At 38.8% G+C, this 26,772-nt stretch overlaps 1 long non-coding RNA gene across 3 annotated transcripts in view; it reads left to right on the top strand.

Annotated features, from left to right (window-relative positions):
• Positions 1–21,528, top strand: part of LOC103882399 — a 49,985-nt gene extending 28,457 nt beyond the window's left edge. For all 3 annotated transcript variants that reach the window (XR_004182299.1, XR_004182300.1, XR_644211.4), the window contains 2 exons: positions 5,160–5,305; positions 21,497–21,528. This is a non-coding gene — a long non-coding RNA (uncharacterized LOC103882399). The remainder of the gene's footprint in view (positions 1–5,159; positions 5,306–21,496) is intronic.
• The last annotated feature ends 5,244 nt before the right edge of the window (positions 21,529–26,772 follow it).

The following is a 26,772-nucleotide window of genomic DNA, read 5'->3' as shown; positions in this document are numbered from 1 at the left end:
ATAGCTATATGGAGTTGAAACTACCCTAGAGGTGGGGCAGCAGGTAAAGGCTCAAGGTCTGGCTTCAGCAAAACCAACTATAAAAGTGACTTTGCCAAGCAGAAGCTCAATTTATTCAGCCATAAAATGAAAACAAAAATATCTGTCACCATATTAAAGTTACACCGGATCATGTAAGTCAATGAACTTTATAAACAAAGAAGCTTTATGTAACTATGCATAGTGTGGATTTTTTATGGCTTCTGTTTGAATTTTACATACAGATTTCCCCCCCTCAGTGGAAATGTAAATATTTCCAGAAGTGAACTTTTAATGAGTAACCTCCTACACTGTTATTTTATCTGCATTGTGAAGAAAAGCAACTCTGAGCTAAAGGATCCATTAATAGGGCTTCCGACATGTGGCCACCCCTATAGTAAATATGCATGTTGGTGTGCCTGCCTGTGTATGGGAAGGGTAGGTGTGTATGTGTATTTCAGAGTTGAAGTGTAGAAAGAAAGGCCTGCAGCTTGAGCAAGCTACACTTGACTGTTTTGCAAAAGCAGTTTCTACAATTAACCCTGCTGATCTGGTTATAAACCCCAAATAGTGTAAACACACACAGTTGCTCTCATTAATTTTTGATAAGCAATAAGACTTACAAATATTTTACCTCCAAGCATATGTTATCTGCATTTGGCTTCAGCAGCAGGCATATGCTTTGACATATGATGCTCCATCCTGCACCAAATGCACATGACTCGCATCTAAAACAATGGCTTAACTACATATGGGCAACTCATTGGCTGAGTGTTTGGGTCATTTATATTTGGGGAACACACAAATACCTAAATATGGACTTCAAATTTATGAATATGTGTTATTCTGTCCTTTCTTAAAATACTAATAGAAACTAGTGGATTGAACGTCTACATAGTGTTTCCATGCCAGATTTTTGGGTGAGGAAGAATTTTTCTGAGCTAAAGTTATCTAGAGTCTTGTTCATAAGAAATTTGAGTGATAGACAGCATGAACATTAATGGGCAGACATTGAAAAGCTATGCCAGTTCTAATTAGACACCAGTGGGGAATGAGACCAGATTAACCTATTCAGGGAGGATTCAAGGAAAGAAAGAGACTAGAGATAGGGAGACAACATAGAGTATATTTCAGTAATTCAAGTGTGTGGTAATGAGGGTATGGACTAAGGTGGTACTATAATATAAAAAATGAATGAAATAAAGTATCCCACCATTCATACTAGCAAAGGTGGCCATTGTCACTGACTTCTCTCTTTATTTTTTATTTACTTACTTATTTATTTATTTATTTATTTTTAAGAAACAGGGTCTACACTGCCCAGGCTGGTCACAAACTACTGGCCTCAAGAGATCCTCCTGTGTCATCGGGATTACAGGTGTGAGCCACCACACCCAGCGCTGACTTCTTTTCTTCCTCAATGGCTGCTACTTCCAATTCTCTTCATATTTTCTTACTTTACTCCAATAATTGAGCACTTACTATATGTCAGGCACTGTGCCAAACTTTTTGTATGTATTACCTCTTGGTCTGCACAACAGTTTTAGACTTTTTTATGCCTGCTGTTTAAATGAGTAAACTAGAGCTTAGAGAGGTGAAGTGCTTGGACCCAGTCACCCAGGCACACTCAGAATTCAATCCATGTCTGCATAACACTGAAGTCCAAGTGCATAACTAATGAACCATCAGCAGATCTACTGCCCTGTATTATCATACGGTGTGCAGTCAATCTGTGATTACTTCTATCTTCTGTTTTCTTTTATTTTACTTTTAAAATCTTTTAAAATATAAATTTAGGCTGGGAACGGTGGCTCACGCCTGTAATCCCAGTACTTTGAGAGTTCGAGGGGGGTGGATCACGAGGTCAGGAGATCAAGACCATCCTGGCTAACATGGTGAAACCCCATCTCTACTAAAAATACAAAATATTAGCTGGGCATGGTGGCGGGTGCCTGTAGTCCAAGCTACTTGGGAGGCTGAGGCAGGAGAATCGTTTGAACCTGGGAGGCGGAGGTTGAAGTGAGCTAAGATTGCACCACTGCACTCCAGCCTGGGTGACAGAGCGAGACTCTGTCTCAAAAATAAAAAATAAAATAAAATGAATAAGTAAATTTAAAAGTACAATATGCACATTTAAAAAACCATGAAGCATTACAGAAGTACACAGAGTACAAAGTTAATGTCCCTACTCACCCCTGGACTCCTCTCCACCAGCAATTTCTATCCCCTCCCTGGAGGCAACTGATAATGGTTCAGAGTGTAGCTTTTCATATCTTTGTCAAGGATGAAAACAATCTTTGTTCCAGTAAGAATTTACTGTCCCCTGGTGTCCCCAGGTGCTCCCAGGACAAAATGTATCCAATGTATTGGATGCATTTTGGTATATGAGTCACATCTTATCTTCCCATCCTCCTTGGTGTTGGTAGAAAAGTTGGGGGAGAGGAACAGGATACTCAAAAAATATGTTCTATATAGTAGCATAAGTAATGATTTTAATTTTATCTTCTCACAAAGTTTAAGAAACAATTTTACCCTGTACATGTACATTTCAACAAATATTTAGAGCCTATAATGATCCCAGTAGTTACATTACAAATGCTTATTAAACAAACCCTCAATTTTTAAGATATTCATAGTCTAGCAAAGGGGATAAACATACAAAGAAATGAAACCAATAAAAGGAGTGTACACAAGCAATAGTAAAGGTTCTTTGAAACCAGATACATATTATCCTGGTTATCTATTGCTGCATAAGAAACAACCTCAAATCTCAGTGGCTTTAAATAATTTCTCATAGTCTCTCATGGTTTTATGGTTTGGCTATGTTCAGCTTAGAGCCTTCTATTTGTTGCAGTCAGAAAACAGCTGGAACTGGAGTCACTGAAGACTCAACTGGGCTGGATATCAAAAATGGCTTCCTCACTCATGTGTCTGACACCTCAGAGCCCTTCTATGTGGTGTCTGTGCCTCCCAAAGTAGCCTGGACTTTTTAAATGGATATTCAAAGCTGTGAGAGGCAGGAAGCTTAACTGCTAGGCAGGTTAAGGCCTGTGCCTGTAGTAATCATAGCATCATTTCTGCTGTAACTTATTGGCCAAAACAGTCACAGGGTCTGACCAGATTCAAGGGAGTGGAGCAATACATTTCACCTTTCGATACAGTCATGACAATGGCAATGTCCAAATGCAGAAGAGCATATGGTGAGAGATATTTTTGAGCTGTCTTTGGAAAATACAATCTGTTACAAGTACTAAAAGAAACAAAAATGGAATAATTAAGTGTTTTGGGAAGATGGAGCACCGTAAGAAAAGCAATAGCTGAACCAAGTTTTGAATAAGCAGTTTCAAAGGTAGAAAGGATGAGAATCAGGTCAGAAGAAGCATATTCCAGATACAGTAGAGATGTCCATGTATCTAGAGGGCTGAAATTGAAGCAGGATATTTCCCTGACCCCTTCGCGGAACTCGTGACAGGGGTGCCTGATTTACTGAGCCCATGGCTCTCAACTCTGTGAGAGGCAGTGCATGAGCAAATGAGGCAGGAACTGGAGTGCATGAGTGCTGGAACCAGCGGCTGCTTCGGTGCTGGCAGGAGCAAACTCTGTGTAGGCCCCGTGGCAGCATGCAGATGGGGGTGCCTGTGACCCCTGCAGCCCCAGAAGGCGTGTTACAGTGCTCTTTTAGCTCTGCCATTTGTGGATGGCTTAGGTGTTAACAGCTCAGTGGGCCCTTTGCCTTGTCGCATGGGGCGGCTGCCCTCTGCCAGCAAGGGCAAAGGGCCAATGTGACAGCCTTTTGCATCTGCACTTGTGGTTCCAAAGCTCTTGTCTGCTGTCCAGGAAAAATGAGGTCGCACGAACCAATTGAAGGATGGTAAATGTGGGGGATTTTATTGCCAATAAAAGCAGCTCTCAATGGGAAGGGGAGCTGAAAAGAGGATGAGGCGGGTAGTTAATGTTCCCCGAAGTCCGACCATCTCCGGCCAGATTCTTCTCCGAAGTTACACCTCAAGCTGTCCCTCTGAAGTCAGGCCACTTCTCTCTGATGTCCAGCCGTAGTCCTGATGCTCGGCTGCTTCTACTGTCTGCCGGCTGAGTCTCGGGGGTCTTTATAGGCACAGGATGGGGTACAGTGGTGTGCATCACGGGTAGTTTAAGAAAAGGCAATATTCGAGGGGGAAAACAGGGATGGTATTTCTCACTTTTTGTGGTTTCAGGCTTTTCCGCTTGAGGGTGGGATTTTGCCAGGAACCCGCCCTTTTCTGTCTAGAATTTCTCTGCCCCCCCGTCCTTAATAACATTGCATGCTGGGTGTCATATATATATATGATTATATATGTATATAATCATGTGATTATAAAACACAAAACCAGAACTTTGACAAATGAGACCGGAGAGATAGACACAGATGGAATAATGAAGGGCTTTGTTAATTATAGCCATGTGAGCTTACTATGTACCTGCCATAGTATTTCATTTAATATTTTTAACAACCCAGTGAGGTAGGCACCATTTTTAGCCCATTTGACAGATGAGGACATAGATATAGAAGGACTACGTAAATCCCAAGGTCAGTCATTTGCAGTGGGGACCAAATGTGAAGAGGAGAGAATGAAATTTTAAAACTTTAGTAGCAGAATCAGAATTTTTCTTTTTAGCTTCTACATTTTTAAAAGAGAGGGTATATTTGTAGATATGTAACATTTAGGGAACCAAAACATTTCTTTAATGATAATGATTATTGTTTAAAAACCTTGTCTGTCAACTTAATTAGTTTAACTTTTCTGTGAGTACAAGGCTCACAGGTTGTTTCAAATTAAATTTATTCAGAACTACAAATCATCATTTGCATAGACAGAGAGACCAAGTAGCCTTCTCATCTGATAGCTGACAAATCAGCTTTGCAGGAAGCATCAGACCTTCTCTTTGTTGGCAGGCCTACAAAAGACTTCTATGATTCTGCCTAGTAGCTTCACCTATTCAGCCTACTCTGATATACGGGCAACCTATTTAGGCCTCTAAGCATGTACAGTCTAGAGGAGATAAATCTGAATGTGCAAACCTGGGTGCAGAAGTAATAGGAGACTTGAGAGTATGAGTTCTTACAAAGCAATGCATTGTTATTTTTTTCTCTCTTTCTTCAGCTGTTATTTTGTATCCTGTTGTGATAACAGAAGGCACTTTGGTCATAGCAGGAATAAAGTTTCAGGAGACATAGCTACTGAAAAAAAAAATAAAGACGGAAAGAATGAAAGAAAAAAGATCTGGGCTAACAACTAGTGCTCATGAGGTAAATACTTCTCTTTTTCTCTTTGAGACATGTTGTGTGGGACAAATTGAAATGACAGGATCAAAAATCTTTCATACTCACAACAGGAAGCCCTCGGCTAAAGGGGGTAGTCTTGTGAACTCCTTGGGCAGATACTGTTTGAGGGGTCCCCTTATATGCTTTGTCGCTTCTTAGTGAATTCACATCCATTATCTACTGGGGAAGAAATCTGTGGGAAACTTGATGTGTTCTTTTCACTTGACCTCCAACCAACTGTTTCATGAGCACTTTTATTTGATAGATACTGCACCCGTAAGAGTTAGCTAGAAGGTTGGTTTTCATTCAGAACAACTTGGAAACCATGGGAATAAAACTGGCTAAAAATTCCTCACTTGATTGAAAGGATTTAAAAAAAATAAAACAACCTTCCTTTTTCATTCTCCCCTTTTTCCACTGGTTTTATTCTAATCAGATTCAGTGCCCAGAACACAACAAACTATGAAATAAAATTGTACTTTTTTTTAATAATGGGAAGTTTATTGTGGGAGATATGGAGGAAGAGAATTTACTCTCAGATCTAATATTTGGGGTTCTAACTAATTTACTCTCAGATCTAATATTTGGCTCCTTGGGAGAAAGCAGCCTTAACCTAATTAGCAACTGCCTTCCGAGCAAGGTGGAGGGCTACATGAGGGAGGAAATACAAAACATTTTCTTTGGCTACATTCTCTTTCCTTAAAGACCTTGGTTTTGCATAAATAATTTATGTAGGCCAAACAAAGGAAACAAAATCCTCCTCCTTTCCTGAGGTCAGGAAAATTGAATTACTTTAAGATTGCTTAGCATTATTATTATCATTTCTGGGTCACTCAAACCACGAACCTGCATTTTTAGCAGTGAGATATAATTCCCAGTTTTACTCTGTTTTTACATTGTGTTGAACAAGCCATGCAAAATGTTGGGGTCTGTTTCTTAGAGGCTGGAGTGGAGCATATGCAGGGGCCAGAAGCCAAAATAGCTGCAGAAGACATGTGAGAACTAACTTGAGTGCAATTCATGGTCATGTTCTTAGCGGTTCTGGGCATCTTGTTTGTAGTGTTTCTCTCATGTCAAGGTCTTATTAAAGAGTTAATTATCTATATTGATACAGAAGATAGCAATGTGTGGCATAGACCCAAGGCAGTGGAAAGAACTGGTAGAAAAAAAAAAAGGCAAGGAAGAGAAGATCTCATGTGTGAGCTCAGATACAGTCCCAAGGGGAAATTGGAGAGGACAGTATAATCTAGAGCAGAATAAAGCTGGCTAACCATACCAAGTGAAGCTTAAATAAGGAAGCTGTATGTCTGGTGTTTATCTTAGGCTCAGGGGTAGGTGTAATCATTTGGCACACTGTGTAAAGAAAATAGGCTCTTCCAAAACCTTGCTATAGGGTAGGGAGGTTCCACCAGATACCTCATAGTCTTCGATCCCAGAGTGGCTAAACATGCAAGGGGGTCAGCGTAGGCAAAAAGCAACAGACAGACGTTCACAATATTTCAGTGAAAGTTCTGGCTAAATACTAGGTTAAGGGATAGTTATCAATCCCTAGTTATAATGTTAGTAGACACATTTGGAGCAGGCGACCTATTTCACAGCCAAAAGTATAACTTTCTTCGTACAAATCCCAGTTTTATTCTATCGAGCAGAGATCAAAGGAGAAACAGTTTAATTTTTCCACCTAGGTTTTTGGTCAAGCACTCTCAGCTTTTATAGCTGGATTTGACAACCACTCTAAATATAAGAAAAATAAAAATAAATCAACTTTGAGATCTTAGTTGGATATATTCTTACAGGGAATTCCGTAACCAACTTAAGCCTGGCTGCTCACCAGTCAGAGACCGAAAACAAGAGGTGAGGCGTGGCGAAAGAAAAGTTTTATTAATCGAACACTAGCAGTTGGAAAACGGCCAGACTCATGCCTTTAAAAGACCATTCCCACTTTTTGGGCTGAGTGAAAGGGTTTAAAAAGGAAACATGCAGGAGTGGTTTAGGAGGGTGCAGGTAGTGTGTCTTGGCCTTATGGCTATCTTGAATAATCTCTCATCTGAAGGTGGTCCGGTTGGAATCACCTTGACTTTTGTCCAGATTGGGGTGGACTAATTGTTTGTGACTCCCCCTAAGTGGGAGGATTCTGCAGCTAAGTCTCTGTTCCTGCTTTGCTTCAAAATTAGCCCCTGGAATTTCTAAGCAAGCACATAGTTAGATAAGTGAGCACTTTGCATAGGAGTACTTGGTGAGGGAAACAAACAGTTCTAAAAAATACAAGGCTGAATTCTGAGATTAAGAAGGAAAGGAAAAGAGTTTTAAAATGCGTTTTGAAGCTAAACTCCTCAGTAACAATTTCAGTAAGTATTAAAGCAATGAGAAGGAATGGTGCCTCTGATGAATGGTGCTCTAGGTCAAGAACATCCTCCACAATAAAGCTGTCTGCTGAAGTCAGAGAGAACTGAAAGTAGCCACAAGGCCAACCAGAGACCCCATCAGATTGGCAGTCACTGGAGAAACACTCAGGCACTCAACATTGCTGATTTTCACAGCTTTGAAGGTGACTTAGCTTCTCATATGTAATAAGCCTAAACGACTAGGCCCTCTTGTGACCAGTCTGTGTGGGTTGGTGGAGTGGCAGAGTGTCAGAGACACTCCGTAACAAAGGACTGAAAATAAGTCACCACAGACTTAAGGAGTATAGAAAAGGCTTTTCAGCTCCTGGGAAGCTTGTAATTGGAGCCTGAAAAACAGAAGCCTTGTGATGACCAGGCTGGGATATAATTCCTAGAAATGGGAAGTCTTTTGGAAACAGGGGCTTCAAAAGAAGGTAAAGAGGCCATATCATAGATGATACTAATCATGACATATGGCCTGTGTCACAAGAGAATAAAGGACTCGACAACTATCTGCACATGTGTCTCTAAAGTCACATGAAGCTTATATGTGTCATTTCTAAATACCTTTTTATTCATTTTTTCAAATGGTATTTATTGGGAAGTTATAATAAACCTGGTTAAAGTACTGAAAACTATGAGAGATATAAAGTAATCAAGGTCAACTTCAGAAGAAATAAAACCTTCTTTTCCTAATGTTTGACAGAATCCTAACCTATGCCTTAACTTTGCTCTTGAGAGAAGGATCATGAATAAAATTTAAACTTGACTGGAACAAAATGTAGGCTTTGAATTATGTATTTTGGCAGAGAATATTATATTTACTTCAATTACCCCGAGGAATATTTGCGCCCTCCCAAAAGTTTAGTTATAAACTGGAAAACTTAAACATGATGTGAATTATTTTTTCAATAAAAAAATAAAAATTTCCTGAATTTTTCTGACTCTGCTTCTCTCTGATTCTGAACATACTTTTTTCAAAAACATTTAACTGAGTACCTAGTACATACCTGGTGAAAATAATGAAAACTGTGTGAGATACAGAGGGATGTAATCTTTATGCCAGAAGCGAAACATAATTTGTATTTTTAAGGCCTTGATTTCTTCTCCCTTATATCTAGAAAGCACTATTACAGCTTAAAAATGCTTTAATGCATAGTCATCATTATTATATTATCATTTATGAGGACTTAGTATATACCAGACCCTGTCCTAATATATTTATGTATATTACTTTTCTAAAAACACACAACCATTCCTTGAGTAGTTACTATTATTATCCCCAATTTTCTGGTACCTTGTTTTTAAAAGCTGAGATCCAGAAAAGGATTAAAGCAGCACAACCCTGTAGTCCGGAGAGGTAATGCAGTCCTGTTTTCATCCTATCCCAGCTTCCAGGAATTACTGATATATTTAGTCAGTTAAGATAAATCGTGAAACTGATGCTTATTCACTTGGGAACTTTTCCAATCCTTAAAGGCCAAAAGAGGTCCTGTCTGGCTAAGAGTAAGCTTTTATTAACATGAAAACATGTATTAAAGATGAAAATCACTGCTTAACTATTGGCTTAACTATTGTGGTTGACAGCCATTGGTTTTGTGAGCTCACTCAGGACAAACATTTTAGTCACTCATCTAATACTTAGTGGAGGATTACTCATTTATTTATACAGATAGCCCATAGAATCAAATATATTTAAGCCATAACCTTCTTGAGGTCTAAACTATGTCAGCTTCTAGGCACAAAAACTCAAGTCATTTATGATTCATTTCTACATATATTTAAACGACAATTAAAATTGTGCTCACTCTTCTGATAAATATTGAATTATTGCTTTGTACCAGGCCATCTACTATGTGTTGGGACTTCAGTGATAAATAAGATAAAATTTCTATTTAAGAAGAAGAGAATTTTGGAAAATGAAAACAGGAAAGCCAAAGACCCTGAAGCAAAAATAAGCTTTATGTGAAACAAAACAAAATGGAAAGGACGTAAATGTGGAAGTAGGGAGATGAGTTACGAGGCGGTTACAGTTACTACAGAGAAACACTTGGTGGCTTCAACTGTAGCAAGAGAAATAGTGAGATTTGAACATATTTTTCTTTTCTTTTCTTTTTTCTTTTTTTTTTGAGACGGAGTCGGGCTCTGTCGCCCAGACTGGAGTGCAGTGGCGCAATCTCGGCTCAGTGCAAGGTCCGCCTCCTGGGTTCACACCATTCTGCCTCAGTCTCCCTAGTAGCTGGGACTACAGGTGCCTGCCACCACACCTGGCTAATTTTTTATATTTTTAGTCGAGACGGGGTTTCATCATGTTAGCCAGGATGGTCTCAATCTTCTGACCTCATGATCCACCCACCTTGGCCTCCCAAAGTGCTGGGATTACAGGCGTGAGCCACGGCTCCTGGCCTTGAACATATTTTTCAAATTTAAAACTAATGTGATTGGCTGATGATATGAATGTAAAGGTAATTCCTGGGTTTTTAGGAGCTTGGCAGAAGCTGTTGTCACTTGCTAATAGAAGAAGCAGGCTTCCTATGGGATAAAATAAATCAATAGTTGTCTGTGAGCCAAGCTAAGTATGAGATGCCCATAGCAGTAGAAATGTCACACAGGCTGTTGGATATATTAGCCTAGTGCTCAAGAATCAAGTCAGGGCTGAACTGTGCTACATGCTGAAGACACAGCAAAGTATGGTCTCTGTTTTCAAGGGCCCTGCAATCCAATGTGCTTTGCTGGAAATGATCTTGGCTGTTGGAAATGATCTTGGCTGTTGGAAACCAAGCTCTTGTTTCTTTTTCCACTACTTATCTTTATAACGTCAAGGTCAGGGATCTTATTTTACACATCTCTGAAACTCCATTGTTTAACATAGAAGATACATGTTATATTTTTGTTAAGGTGGGTTGCATATATTCCATCCAAATAGAGAACCACTGGACTGAGACATTAACAAATGTATAGACAGGAAAAACATGATATGAGGTATGGCTTCTTCTTCTCAGGAGCTTAAACTTGAGATGATTCAGTAGAATACATCCTTCAAAAACTGGAATTTGAGAGATTATATAATGAGTGCCAAATATATATAAATAAAAGACTTGTAGGAGATACGTGGAGAGGAAGATATTTGAAGTTTGTAGAGGTCAGGAAAAGCTTCAAGGAGTCATACGTCTAGATTTGAATATTCCCTAGAGAATCGGTAGGAATCAGAGGATTGCTGAGAAATTTGCCTGATGACATGCACCAAATCATATTCTCACAAAGGTAGACAGTGTAGGATATCAATTTGAACAAAAATCATTGGAACTGGTTGAGCAAGGCTGTACAATATTAAATAAATATTTAGAATTTGTCATGTATACAAGACCACTTTGTTGGGGGCTCTTCAAGGTTTGTGCAATGAGAACTTAGAATACACCAACTCATTATCTCCACTTTTGTAGAAGAAACCTTAGTGATGCAATAGAAGAGTAGAAGTTGTCAAAATGCCAGGAATGAAGTCACCTTAGAAAATCATCCTCATACTCAAAGAGCTCTGCTATAGGTGTATCACTTCCCTCAATGCCAGAAAGGCCATCATTAAAGGAGCATTCCTGTAAGCCTAGAGAGCACATTTGTCTTTCATCTAGAATCTATACCTTAATGTATTTGGCTCTAATACTTTATGGGATATACATTGAGGGTTGTAAAATATTCAGCTTAAGATGGCTAAGTGGAATTCTAAATTTGAGAGGAAAGTTTAAAAAGGTGTACTTAAAGAAGAAAATACATTAATGACCAGTAAAGGCAGCTGTGTAAGAAAATATGTATACTTGCATATTCTTGCAAAGAAACTAGACAGCTCCATTTTGCTCTGGGATCAATTTCTTGTCCTTCTCTCTGAGTTTTATGAACATATTTTCTTACAATCAAAGAGCAAATCTCCTTTTAAAATACTATATGCTATCTAAATAGTGTTCACATTATATTTTAAAAAGAATCCTTTTTTATCACTTCATTTGTTTCTAAAGTATTTGTTAAAAGAGTGGAAAACAAATAATAGATTTCTTCCTGAAGCATTAAAAAAAACCTCACTGTCCCTGAAGAGTGGCCATCCATATCAGAATACTGGATGCTGTTCCTTTTCCCTTGACTAAGAATTCTGTCTATTTTCCTGTCACTGTCTGGCTTTTGCTTCCACATCTCCCTCCCTAGTGTCTTGCAGCATTATTTTAAAGTATTCACTAAGGGAACTTGCTGACTCTGCTCTTCACACCTAAAATGTCAGAGCTAAAATAGAGAGCTTTTGAAATGAAACTGGAGGCACAAGACAAATTGAGTGCTGACCACCTCTTGTACCCTAAAGCCATCCATTCCACACGTCCCACAGCCTCCACACTATTGATTAACTCCTCAAGTTCTAGACTGGTGTCAAAAATGCCTAGTTGAGTAATCAAGAGCTGACTCAAAAATGATAAAAGATTTGGGGAGTTGGCGAGCTAAGTAGGGAGCCCCATCTAATGAGAACAATGGAAGAAGTATCAATTTTTGCTGGTTGCTTTCACTGAGGCTTCACAAGTTCACAGACTATTTTAGCTGTTCTGGGTTATGTTATGGGGTTGCTGACCACCTGTGGAACATTGGTACAAGTATAGTCTTTCTTCCATTCAATTTAGCAAAGATAGGCATTTGTTATGTGATGTTTTTCTTATTTATGGTACGAGTCCCACTTTCATTTTCCCCTAGTACTCTGCAATTAAGCCTTTCTGAGTGTTGTCACACTAGATTTTAGGTGTTTGTTCATATGCTTGTATTCTTTACTAGACTTGAAACTCCATACAGGCAGGAACCGGGTTGTGTTTGCTTACCATTTGTACCTAGCAATAAATATATGGGCTAACATGCATTCAATCAAAGTAGTCATTGCTGGAAGCATGAAACAATGAATGTCATCACAACCACAAAGGTGAATAAGGGCCCATCTCTGTTTCTACACAGCATTTAGTCTAGTTGAGCAGACAGCCACACAAAAACATATTCTGACATTTTATTAGAAGCTTTTACCCTCCTTCCATTTTTTGAGTTTGGAGTTTTGATTTTAACTAAGGGATTCCTATGCAAGTATACATACTTTCTTATACAGCTGCCTTTCCTTATACAGCTTCCTTTCTTTAAGGAAGAAAATACATTAATGTATTACTTGCTTTCAAGTGATGACAGCAAGATGGCTGAAAGGAAGCCCTAAGCCCATGTTACCCTGTGGAGACACTGACTTAATATATAGACCAAATTGCCTTTATGAAAACTCCAGAAACCAGTTAAGAGGTTGCAACCGCAGAGAAGAGCACAAAGCCATGAAGAACTGCAAAGAAATGGGCATGAAAGTTTGTTGCATTTGCTTAAGCTACCCTCTTTCATCTACACCCCCACCCCCATTACAGCATAGTACAATCTAGACAAAACTCCTAAGTCCTAGCTTCTCTCTTGGAAGTGAAAAAGAAGAGTGGAACATGTGCTAAACATTCTGGTTTTTCAGGGGGCATCCTGAAAGATTGTTTCCTGTATTGCTTGACTTAGAGCACTGAACGAAACAGTGCTGTACCTTGGATGCCAAGTTGGGGATTGCTGAACACAAAGGTGAGCACTGTGTCTTATAATGGCACCAGAGAGACTACAATACTGCAGAGAGACACCAGGAGGAGCAAGAGATTACAGGGTGTTTAGAAGAGACCGAGACAAACCTTTTTTAACTGGGAAGGCTATACTCACAATCCTAGAGAAAATGTGTCCCTAGAAAAGTCTTCAGAACCTGTAGCCAGGCTGGTTGGTGAATGCCTTCTCCTTACAAACCCATTCCTTAATGACTGAGAGAGGTGGCTAATTTTTTCAAATGCCCAAATCTCAACTAAATATAAGAAGGCATACAAAGAAACAGAAAAACATAGTGCAATCAAAGGGGCAAATTACATCTTCAAAAAAGAACCCTAAAGACATAAAGACTATAAATTTCCTAACAAAGAATTCAAAATAACCATTTTAAAGATGCTCAATGAGCTAAAAGAGAATAAAGATGTACAATATACATCTGGAAAATTGTTCACAAATAAAATGAGAAATCAACAAATGAATAGAAACTACAAAAGTAAGTGAATAGATATTCTGGAGCTGGAGAATATAATAAATTAATTAAAACATATACTAAAAGGATTTGACAGAAGACTTCATTAAGCAGAAGAATCATCCATCTTGAAGACAGGTCATTTGAAATTATCAAGTCAGAGGGACGAAAAGTCAAAAATAATTTTATAAAGGAAAAAGAACCTAATAGACTTATGGAGCACCATCAAACAGAACAAATATGCATTATGGGAATTCCAGGAGGAGAGAGAAAGGAACAAAGATTGATTTGAAGAAACAATAGGCAAAAACTTCTCAAATGTAAGAAAGAAAATGGATATACAAATTAAAGAAACTCAACAAAGTCCAACTAAGAGATACAAAGAAACCTACACTGAAACACATAATAATCAAATTGTCGACAGTCATAGAAAAAGACAGAATCTTTAAAACAGTAAGAGAAAAGAGGCTCCTTATACAAGGGAGCTCCTATAAGACTATCAGAGGATTCTCAGCAAGAGCCTTGCAGATTAGAAGAAAGTGGGATGATATATTTACATCAGAAAGTGCTGAAAGTAAAACCTGCCAATCAAAAATACTATATTTATTAAAACTGTCATTAAAAAATAAAAATAAAACTTTCCTAAAGAAAAGCTGAGGGAGTTCATCACCCCTGGACTTTCCCTAAAAATGTTTAAGGGAGTCCTTCATGTTTAAATGAAAAGATGCTATACAACAACACAAAAATATAGAAAAATGTATACCTCTCTGGTAAAGGTAAATATATAGACAAATACAGAATCCTATAGTCTTTTAGTGGTGACTTAGAAATTATTTAAATTATAGTATAGAATGTAAAAGCTGAAAGCATTCCCCTTGAAAACCAGCACAAGACAAGGTTATCCTCTTTAACATAGTGTTGGATGTTCTGGCCATCACAGCCAGGCAAGAGAAAGAAATAAAGGGTAGTTAAGTAGGAAGAGAGAAAGTCAAACTATCTTTGTTTGCAGATGACATGAATCTATATCTAGAAAAGCCCATCCTCTCAGCCCAAAAGGTCCTTAAGCAACTTCAGCAAAGTCTCAGGATACAAAATCAATGTGCAAAAATCGCTAGCATTCCTATACAGCAACAACAGGCAAGCAGAGAGCCAAATTATGAATGAACTCCCATTCACAATTACTACAAAGAGAATAAAATACCTAGCAATACAGCTAACAAGAGCATTGAAGGACCTCTTCAAGAAGAACTACAACCACTGCTCAAATAAATCAGAGATGACACAAACAAATGAAAAAATATTCCATGCTCATGGATAGAAAGAATCAATATCATGAAAATGGTCATACTGCCCAAAACAATTTATAGATTCAGTGCTATTCCCATTAAATTATTAACATTCTTCACAGAATTAGAAATTATTTTTAAATTCATATAGAACCAAAGAGAGCCTGAATAGCCAAGGCAATCCTAAGAAAAAGGAAAAAGAGCTGGAGACATCATGGCATCTGACTTCAAACTATATGATAGGGCCACAGTAACCAAAACAGCATGGTACTGGTATAAGAACAGACACATAGACTGATGGAACGGAATACAGAACCCAAAAATAAGACTGCACACCTACAACCATCTGCTCTTTGACAAACTTGACACATATAAGCAATCGGAAAGGATTTATTATTTTACAAATGGTGCTGGTTGGCTTGTGCCAGTAGCTCACGCCTGTAATCCCAGCACTTTGGGAGGCTGAGGTGGGTGGATCATGAGGTCAGGAGTTCAAGACCAGCCTGGTCAGCATGGTGAAACCCTCTCTCTATTAAAATACAAGAATTAGCTGGGCATGATGGCGTGTGCTTATAATCCCAGTACTTATAATCCCAAGTAGTTTATAATCCTAGCTACTCAAGAGGTTGAGGAAGGAAAATCTCTTGAACCTGGGAGGCAGATGTTGCGGTGAGCCTAGACAGCACCATTGCACTCCAGTCTGGGCAACAGAGCAAGACTCCATCTCAAAATAAAATAAAATAAAATAAAAATGGTGCTGGGAGAACTGGCTAGCCATATACAGAAAATGAAAACTGCACTCCTTCCTTACACTGTACAAAAATCAACTCAAGATGGATTAAAGACTTAAATGTAAAACGCCAAACAATAAAAACCCTAGAAGAAAACCTAGGCAATACCATTCAGGACATAGGCAAGGGCAAAAATTTTATGAAAAAGATGCCAAAAGCAATGGCAACAAAAGCAAAAATGGACAAATGGGATCTAATTAAACTAAAGAGCTTCTGCACAGCAAAAAAAACAAAAAACAAAAAAAACAAAAAAAAACCCCAAACCAACAAAACTATCAACAGAGAAAACAGACAACCCCCAGAAAAATTTGCAGTCTATGTGCTGGCAGAAGTCTAATACTCAGCATCTACAAAGAACTTAAATTAAAAAAAAAAAAAAAAAAAATGAAAAACCCATTAAAAAAGTGGGCAAAGTATATGAACAGACACAGACACTTCTTTTTTCTTTCTTTTTTTTTGTGGGGGACAAAGTCTTACTTTTGTCCCTCAAGCTAGAGTGCAATGGCACGATCTCGGCTCACTACAACCTCTGCCTCCTGGGTTCAAGCGATTCTCCTGCCTCAGCCTCCTGAGTAGCTGGGATTACAGGCACCTGCCACCACGCCTGGTTAATTTTTGTATTTTTAGTAGAGACAGGGTTTCACCATGTTGGCCAGGCTGGTTTCACACTCCTGACCTCAGGTGATCCACCCACCTCAGCCTCCCAAAGTGCTGGGATTACAGGCATGAGCCACCGTGCCCGGCCCACTTCTTTTTTTTATTATACTTTAAGTTCTGGGGTACATGTGCAGAATGTGCAGGTTTGTTACATAGGTATACACGTGCCATGGTGGTTTGCTGCACCCATCAACCCATCATCTACATTAGGTATTTCTCCTAATGCTATACCACCCCTAAGCCCCCACCCCTGCAACAGGCCCTGGTGTGTGATGTTTCCCTCCCTGTGTCCATGTGTTCTCATGAACAGACACTTCTCAAAAGAAGATATACATGTGGCCAACAATCATATGAAAAAAAAGCTCAACATCAATGATAATTAGAGAAATGTAAATCAAAACCACAATGATATACCATCTCACACCAGTCAGAATGGCTACTATAAAAAGTAAAAACAAACAAACAAGCAAATAAAAAACGATGGCAAGGTTGTGGAGAGAAAGGAAAACTTTTACACTGTTGGTGGGAGTGTAAATTAGTTCAACCATTGTGGAAGACAGTGTGGAAATTCCTCAAAGACCTAGAGGCAGAAATACCATTTGACCCAATAATCCCATTACTGGGTATATATGCAAAGGAATGTAAATAGTTCTACTCTAAAGACACATGCATATGTATGTTCACTGCAGGACTATTCACAATAGCAAAGACATGGAATCAAGCTAAAATGCCCATTAATGATAGACTAGATTTTAAAAAGTGATACATATACACCATGGATTATTATGCAGCCACAAACAGGAACAAGATCATGTCCTTTGCAGGGTCATGGATGGAACTGGAGTCCATTATCCTTAGTAAATTAATGCTGGAACAGAAAACCAAATGGAGCTAAGTGATGAGAATATACGGACACATGGCTGAGGGAGCAGCACACACTGTGACCTGTCAGAGACTAGGGGGTAGAGGAGAGAGCATCAGGAAGAATAGTCAGTGGATGCTGGGCTTAATACCTGGCTCATGGGCTGATCTGTGTAGCAAACCACCATGGCACATGTTTACCTATACAATATACCTGTACCTCCTGCACATGTACCCCTGAACTTAAAAGTTGGAAATATTTTAAAAAGAGAAAAGCACAAAATATAACTAAATCTATGTGCATTGATACACAATATAAAAAGGTGCAATATTTGACATCAGTAACATAATGTTGGGGGGAGAAGAAATGTAAAGAAATAGAGTTTTCGCATATGATTGGATTTAAGTTGTTGTCAGTTTAAAATAGATTGATGTAACTTTAAGATGTTTTATGTAATCCTCATGGTGACCAAAGGCAAAATATCTATGGAAGATATACACAAAAAAGTGAAAGGAATCAAACATGTTGCCCCCCTCAAAGAAAAAAATGAAACACAGAGGAAAGCAATAACAGAAAAAAAGAGAAACAAAATATCTATGAGACATACAAAATATATGACAATAGTAAGTTCTAAATGTAAATGGATTAAACTCCCCAATCAAAAGACATAGATTGACTGAATGGATAAGGAAACCAGTTGTAACTATATTCTGTCTACAAGAGACTCACTTTAGATATAAGAGCATACGTGGACTGAAAGATATAGAATAAAACTATATTTTATGTAACAAAAGAAATCAGGGGCAGTTATACCTATATTAGAAAAAATATACTTGAAGTCAAAAATTGTCACAAGAGACAAATAAAGACATTATATAATCATAAAGTGGTCAATTCATTAGGAAGACATAATTACAAATGCATATGATGTACCTAACATAAGAGCTCCCAAATATATGAAGCAAACATTGACAAAACTGAAGGGAGAAATAGACAGCAACACAATAACAGTAGGAGACTTCAATATCTGACTTTTAATAATAGATAGAACAACTAGATAGAAAATCTCTGAGGAAACAGAAGACTTAGATAACACTATATACAAATTGGAACATACATACACACGCATACGCAGACACACACACACAGAATACTGCAACCAACAAAAGGAGTAAACACATTCTTCTGAAGCACAGATTAAACTTTCTTCAGGATAGATTATATTAGGTCACAAAACAAATCTGAAATTTTAGAAGATTAAAATCATACAAGGTATCTACTCTGACCACAATGGAATGAAACTAAAAGTTATAACAGGAGTAAAACAAACGAACAAAAAATCCACATAGATGTGGAAATTAAACAACATGCTCTTATCCAAACAATTGGTCAAAGAAAAATCACAAGAGAAATTAGAAACTATCTTGAGAAAAATGAAAAAAACACAACATAACAAAATATATGGAATGCAGCAAAAGTAGGACAAGTTGAGCATCCCTAATCTGCAAATCCAAAATTTAAAATGTGCTAAAATCAGAACGTTTTGAATGCTGGCATGACACTCAAAAGAAATGCTCTTTGGAATATTTCATATTTCAGAATGTCAGATTAGAGATGCTCAACTGGTAAGCATAATACAAATATTCCAAAATCTGAAAAAATCCAAAATTTGAAACACTTCTGGTCCTAAGCATTTTGGATAAGGGATACCCAACCTGTACCAAAAAAAAAAAAAAGGAAGTTTATGGTAGCAAATGCTTACCTTAAAACAGAAGAAAGGTTGCAAATCAGCAACTCAGTTTTATACCACAAGGAACTACAACAAGAGAAAACTAAACCAACAATTAGCAAAAGGAAGGAAATAATAAAGGTTAGAACAGAAATAAATGAAATAGAAAATAAAAAACAGAAACAAACTTAAAAATCTCAGAGTTCTTTTTTAAAAAGGAGCAACGAAATTTACAAACCCTTAGATTAACTGAGAAAAAAACAAAGAGGACAACTCAAATAACTAAAATTAGAAATGAAAAAGGAGACATTACATCTGATGCCACAGAAATCAAAAGGATTGTAAGAGATTACTATGAACAATTATGCATTAACAAATTTGTATAACTAGAAGAAATTGATACATTCCTAAAAATACACAACCTACCAAGAGAATTATGGAGAAACAAAAAATCTGAACAAACCTATAACTAGTGAGATTAAACAGTAATCAAAATCATCCCAACAAATAAAAGCCCAGGACCAAATGGCTTCACTGGTGCTATTCTACCAAACATTTAAAGAAGAATTAATGCTAATCCTCCTCAAACTCTTCCAAAGCTTGAGGAATAGGAAACACCTCCAAACTCAACGTATGAGGGAAGCATTATCCTGATACCAAAGCTAAAGATACTACAAAAAAAAAAAAAAAAAAAACTACAGAATAATATCCCCAATGAATATTAATGCAAAAATCCTCAACAAAATGCTAGCAAAAAAATTCAACATCACGTTAAAAGGATCATACACTCTGACCAAGTGGGATTTATCCCTCAGATGCAAGGAAGTTTCAACATACAAAAATCAATGTAATGTATCATGTTAATACAATGAAGGACCAAAAAAAAAAAAAAATCACATAATCTTAATTGATGCATAAAAAGTGTTTAAAACAATTCAGTATTTTTTCATGGTTAAAGCTGTCAAGAAAGTAGGTAAAAAAAGGAAATTAACTCAACATAATAAAGGCCATATATGAAAAGCCCACACTTAACATCATATTCAATGGTGGAAGACTAAAAACATTCCAGACTTTGGTACTACATATATTTCCATTTAAGGAGCAATTTACTGTCAGTCCCCTATATTATTTTTTGAGTTACTATAGAAGCAGAGAACCTACTTCTAAATGGCCTGCATAGGATAAATTCTAGATAATTTTAAGGTAAATAACTATATTCCCTTTATGACAAAGCCGATATTGACTCCCACTCCAGTCTTTCCTTATGCAGGTGAATTTGAAGAGTTTTTGTTGTTGTTGCTTTCAGGTTGTGTGGGATAGCTGCCAAAATTCTAGAACTGCTGCTTATTTCTCTAATTAGTTCCTAATCGGGGATGCTATTATGTTGCTCCTTAAAATGCAAAGAAGTCAGTTGCAGCTGTAGAGGTCTGTGTTCACCATTCAAAACCTTTCTGGCCTGAAAGGATGATAAACTACTTAGTGCTTTCCCTGAGGAACGTGATTGGTTTCGTGTTTGTAGCCTATTGTGCTGTTAGTAAATCCTAGGCTTTTCTTGTATACATATATGTCAGAATAGGAAGAATTTGCTTCTGGTTCAATCAGTATTTCTCCTGGAAGGTGGAAGGGGACCTGGGAGAGCTGTTAATCCAGTCTGCTGGGTAGTGTATGGCAGAAGTGAAGAAGCAGGCTACTAAAACAATAGCCACGAGTGGTGGGACTTGATGATATATAGACTTCACCTGCTCTGGAACCAAAGCCTATAATAAAGTTTACAGTTTATAAAACACAGTCTTAAAATATTTATGTGGCTCTGTAGGTGAATTGGATCTGTTTTTCAACTCTGCATGCAATCATGCTGTACCAAAAGCACTGACCTTTATAAAAGAAAAATAGATGTTGTACTAAGCTGTTCAATGAATTTGATGTTCTACTTGAATAGGGTTTTGTGTTTGGTGGAGAAATTGGAGGAAGTAGGGAAATAATAAGAAAGGTGCTTAGCTCACTTAGTATCGTATATAGAAAGCAATGGAACTTCTGCATTTCCATACAATGTTAATTATCCTGGAAGCACACTAACCAACAGAAATTTCTGCAATGATGAAAACATTGTCTACACTGTCCCATATGATAGCTAACTAACCATGTGTGGCTACCAAGCACTTGAAATGTGACTAATGTGACAAAGAAACTGAATTTTTTATTTTATTAGTTTTAAATTCATTAAATGTAAGTAGTCACATGTGGCCAGTGATGACCATATTAAGCAGTACAGCCTTAAGTGTTGATTTTAATCTGTTTGGACTCACTGAATTTTATTGAATTCTTTTGTTGTTGTTGTTGTTTTGAGACTGATCTCTCTCTGTCCCCTAGACTGGAGTGCAGCGGCACGATCTCGACTCACTGCAAACTTCTTCTCCCAAGTTCAAGTGATTCTCGTGTCTCAGACTTCTAAGTAGCTGGGATTACAGCTGTGCACCACCACACCTGGCTAATTTTTGTACTTTTAGTAGAGTTGGGGTTTTGCTATGTTGGCCAGTCTGGTCTCAAACTCCTGGCATCAAGTGATCCTCCCACCTCGGCCTCCCAAAGTGCTGGGAATATAGGCATGAGCCACTGCACTCAGCCTGGACTTACTGAATTCTTTATAAATATGTTAAAAATTATGTACCCCTTCTACCTAGAAAAATGCTCAATACAAACGCATACTTTCTAGGTGTTCCCAGATGCTCTGAGTCACATCTGTGCATCTGTAGTTGCTATATTCCCTGAGAACTTATATTCTGGACTGAGATACTTGGTCACAGCAAATTGTGAATATGTGAGGATGTAACAAAAGAGAAAGTGAGGAGATCAGAGAAATAACTGCTGTAACCACGTTGACATGAAGCACTGGTATGTGTGTACAAGTTAGTTTACAGGAAATTCTAGACAAGAGCCTCTGGATCTCTAAGTGGGCCCCTGAAGAGAGTACTCATGGGGAGGCCCATAGTTACTGCCCCTTCTGAAGAAGCTGGTGCCTATGTATGACTAGTACTTCTAAGGCACTTGTAGTCAGGTGCATAGTTGTAGGCGCAGGGTTACTGCTGGTTGACATACCAGCAACTATGATCTCAGAAAGGGAGAAGAGTTAAGATAAACTGGAGTTCAGTGGACTATTGGGCCCTTCTGGTCTGCTATCCTAGTGTCTGACTATAAAGTTTCTTCCAAGAGTAATGACTCCACATTTATTTCTGCCTTCCAAATCTTACACAAGTTTCTTTCTTGACCCAAACTATTCTGGACCCACACAGGGAAGGGGAGTTTGAGAAATATAGTTTCCATTCTTACCCAAATTGACAAAACACATTCAAGCATGTGGTCCAGCCTTCTTATATAATAAATGATTTTATTATTTATAAATGAAATGGCTTTTAATGTCCTTTATAAATCATTGGGCATATCTAATCTGTATTTCTTATTTTATAAGTGATTTTCAGAATGCTTTATGATTGATTGGCACAAGAATACCCAATGGGAGGTCTTGATTCGAACACAAGTTGTCTAATCCTTAGTACATGGAAGGCTCTTTTCACTTCTACACAAGCTGGCAAACATGCCCCGAAGCAATTTTATTGCTCGTACTCTTATGCTGATGAGAGACAGTAAAGGGCTGAATAATATTTAAGGACAGTTCCCATTTCCATTCAGTGACTCAGGTGGAACCAGCCAAATGATCACTGGAGTACACAGAAAAAGCTCAGGGCTGAATTACTCATAGGGCTTTTTATGTCTCTGTGGATCATTGGCCTGTGGCTAAAATTCAGGTATATCTTTATAAAATAAAAGATTAATATTACCTTCCTAGCAAGGTGACTGAAGGAATGCAGTGGTGCTCACATTTTCCCACTGTGCCAGCTAAGAAGATAAATTGATCACCATTCTTTTTGTGACAAACTTTTAGAAATAATGGTGTGTAAGCAAATGAAATGCAAGGGAATTATTTATGTAATGGAGACATTTGTTCTCATAAATTGTCAAATTATAAATAGCTACTGACCTGTTAGATTTTCCTAAGGCTGTGCTCTTTGCTTTTATCAACTTTATATATGATTTATGAAGGCAGATGCATTCTATTGAAAAATGATAAAGAAAATCTGACTTGCTTACAAAAGGAATTCAGAGGTAAGTTTGTGCGTTTTAAAATATACTGAATCAGGATTGATAATATAAAATGTATATATATTCACCAAAAAAATCAAAATTGCCATGTAAAATACCTCATACTTTATAATTAATCACAAAACATTTATGAAGCTGATACTACAATGCCCATATTACATAATAAAATTTGAAATCCATTGAAATGTGAAACTTGTTAATATTGTTATCCATGTCAATAGTAAAGATAACATGAGTTTGCCTTGGTCCTAGTCTATAAATACACTTTATCTTAAGGTAGTCTAAACATATATCTTGCCTTAAATTAAATGTGGAAATCCAAGTCATGTACTCCAAGACCCATGTTTTGTTTCTGTATAAAATTTGAGGAAAACTTATTAAAAGGAGCTATTTTGTTATTTTATTACAATGAAATTGGCTGAAGACAGAAAAGAAGTCCAGTCAAGGACCACACTCATGACATTTTGAATAGATTATCTAAGAGAGAACAATGGAATCCAACAGAGAAGTGATGGGAAGCTCTGGCAGCTAAGGAGAGGGAAGGATGGTGTATTATTCTGTTTTCATGCTGCTAATAAAGACATACCCAATTTTACTGGGCAATTTACAAAAGAAAGAGGTTTAATGTACTGGGGAAGCTTCACAGGTTTAACATGGAGGAAGGCAAAGAGGAGCAAGTCACATCTTACGTGGATGGCAGCAGGCAAAGAGAGAGAGAGAGCTTATGCAGGCAAACTTCCATTTTTAAAACCATCATATCTTGTGAGACTTGTTCACTATCATGAGAACAGAACAGGAAAGACCCACTCCTATGATTCAATTACCTACCACTGGGTTCCTCCTATGACGCATGGGAATTGTGGGAGTTACAATTCAAGATGAGATTTGGGTGGGGATGCAGTCACACCATATCATTCCACCCGTGGCCCCTCCGAAACCTCAAAACCAATCATGGCTTCCCAACAGTCCCACAAAGTCTTAACTCATTTCAGCAGTAACTCAAAAGTCCACAGTTTAAAATCTCATCGGAGACAAGGCAAGTCCCTTCTGCCTATGAGCCTGTAAAATCATAAGCAAGTTAATTACTTCCTAGATACGATGGGGTTACAGGAATTGGGTAAATAAAGCCATTCCTAATGGGAGAAATTGGCCAAAACGAAGGGGCTATAGGCGCCATGCAAGTTCAAAATCCAGCAGGGCAGTCAAGTCTTAAAGCTCCAAAATGATCTCTTTTGACTCCATGTCTCACATCCAGGTCACACTGATGCAAGAGGTGGGCTCCCACAGCCTTGGGCATCTCCAGCCCTGTGGCTCTGCAGGGTACAGCCCCCGCCTCCTGGCTGCTTTCATGGGCTGGCATTAAGTGTCTGCAGCTTTTCCAGGCACATGGCACAAGCTGTCAATGGATCTACCATTCTGGGGTCTGGAGGATGGTGGTCCTCTTCTCACAGCTCCACTAGGTAGTACACCAGTAGGAACTCTGTGCAGGGGCTCCAACCCCACATTTCCCTTCCACACTGCCCTAGCAGAGGTTCACCATGAGGGCCCCAAACCCACAGCAAACTTCCACCTGGGCATCCAGGTGTTTCCATACACCCTCTGAAATCTAGGGAGAGATTCTGAAAACTCAATTCTTGACTTCTGTGCACTCACAGGCTCAGCACCATGTGGAAGCTTCCAAGACTTGAGGCTTTGATCCTCTGAAGCAACAGCCTGAACTGTACCTTGGCCCCTTTTACTAATGGCTGGAGGGGCTGTGACACAGGGTACCAAGTCCCTAGACTGCACACAGCAGAAGGACCCTGGGTCCAGCCCACAAAACCACTTTTTTCTCCTAAACTGCAGGGCCTGGGATGGGCAGGGCTGCTGCAAAGGTCTCTAAGATGCCCTGGAGACATTTTCCCCATTGTCTTGGTGATTAACATTCATCTCCTTGTTACTTATGCAAATTTCTGTGGCCAGCTTGAATTTCTCCTCAGTAAATGGGATTTTCTTTTCTATTGCATTGTCAGGCTGCAAAATTTCCAAACTTATATGCTCTATTTCCCTTTTAAAACTGAATGCCTTTAATGGCACCAAAGTCACCTCTTGAATGCTTTGCTGCTTAGAAATTTCTTCCACCAGATACCCTAAATCATCTCTCAAGTTCAAGGTTCCTCAAATCTCTAGGGCAGGGGCAAAATGCCACTAGTCTCTGTCCAAAAACATAACAGGAGTCACCTTTGCTTCAGTTCCCAACAAGCTCCTCATCTCCATCTGAGACCACCTCAGCCTGGATTTCATTGTCCATATCATTATCAGCATTTTAGTCAAAGTCATTCACAAGTCTCTAGGAAGTTCCAAACTTTCCCACATTTTCCTGTCTTCTTCTGAGCCCTCCAGACTGTTCCAACTTCTGCCTGTTACCCAGTTCCAAATTTGCTTCCACATTTTCAGGTATCTTTTTAGCAGCAGCCCACTCTACTGGTACCAATTTACTGTATTAGTCCGTTTTCACGCTGCTGAGACTGGGCAATTTACAAAAGAAAGAGGTTTAGTGGACTTACAGTTCCATGTGTCTGCAGAGGCTTCACAGGCTCAACATGGCAGAAGGCAAGGAGGAGTCTTACATGGATGGCAGCAGGCAAAGAGAGAGATAGCTTGTGCAAGGAAACTCCCATTTTTAAAACCATCACATCTCGTAAAACTTATTCACTATCATGAGAACAGCATGGGAAAGACCCACCCTTATGATTCAATTATCTGCCACTGGGTTCTCCCCATGACATATGGGAACTGTAGGAGTTACAATTCAAGATGAGATTTGGGTGGGGACACAGCAAACAATATCACATGGCAGGCATCCTGCTTGGCCGAGAATAGTTGGGAGTCAGGAGAAACTCCCAGACATGAGTAAAGGGTAAGTGAGCAGCCCCCAGGGCCCCACATTCCTGTCATGGACTTTTACAATTCTAGCTACAGGAGAGTCCCTCAACCTACAGGGGCCTCAAGGGTAACATAGAGAGCTGCCTAGAGATGCACAGAGGCATTGTTTCAGGGAAGGAACTCATGCTGAGTCCCACAGGTGTTTGAGCCATGAGCAGCTTCAGCATGGCACCATTCTGAGAGCCAAGCCCCCAAAAGACTGCATCCTACCCTGAAACTGATGCCACCACTGCTGCTACCACTGGTGCTAATGATGAGGAGGGAAGCCAGGCACTTTCATGCACCCCAAGGACAATCACCCCTCTGCAGCTGAGGGCTGCTGAGGGACCAAGATTTAAGCAAACTATACTCCCAACTATGCTACTTCCACTGAGAGTGGCTCCACCCTCCCCATTGAGAGGACCACAACCTGTGCCATTCTGAGACCCCAGCCTCTGAAGATCTATTTTGCCCTGGGACCAGAACTGCCACTGCCACTACCACCACAGGCCCAAGGACAGAGAGGCGAGACTGGGCACTTTCATACATCCCAGAGACAAATCCCATTGTTGCTATTGCAGGCC

Source organism: Papio anubis, chromosome 2, assembly GCF_008728515.1.
Source record: "Papio anubis isolate 15944 chromosome 2, Panubis1.0, whole genome shotgun sequence".
Taxonomy (NCBI): domain Eukaryota; kingdom Metazoa; phylum Chordata; class Mammalia; order Primates; family Cercopithecidae; genus Papio; species Papio anubis.
The sequence above is the reverse complement of the archived record's forward strand: the minus strand, read 5'-3'. Positions and strand labels throughout refer to the sequence as shown.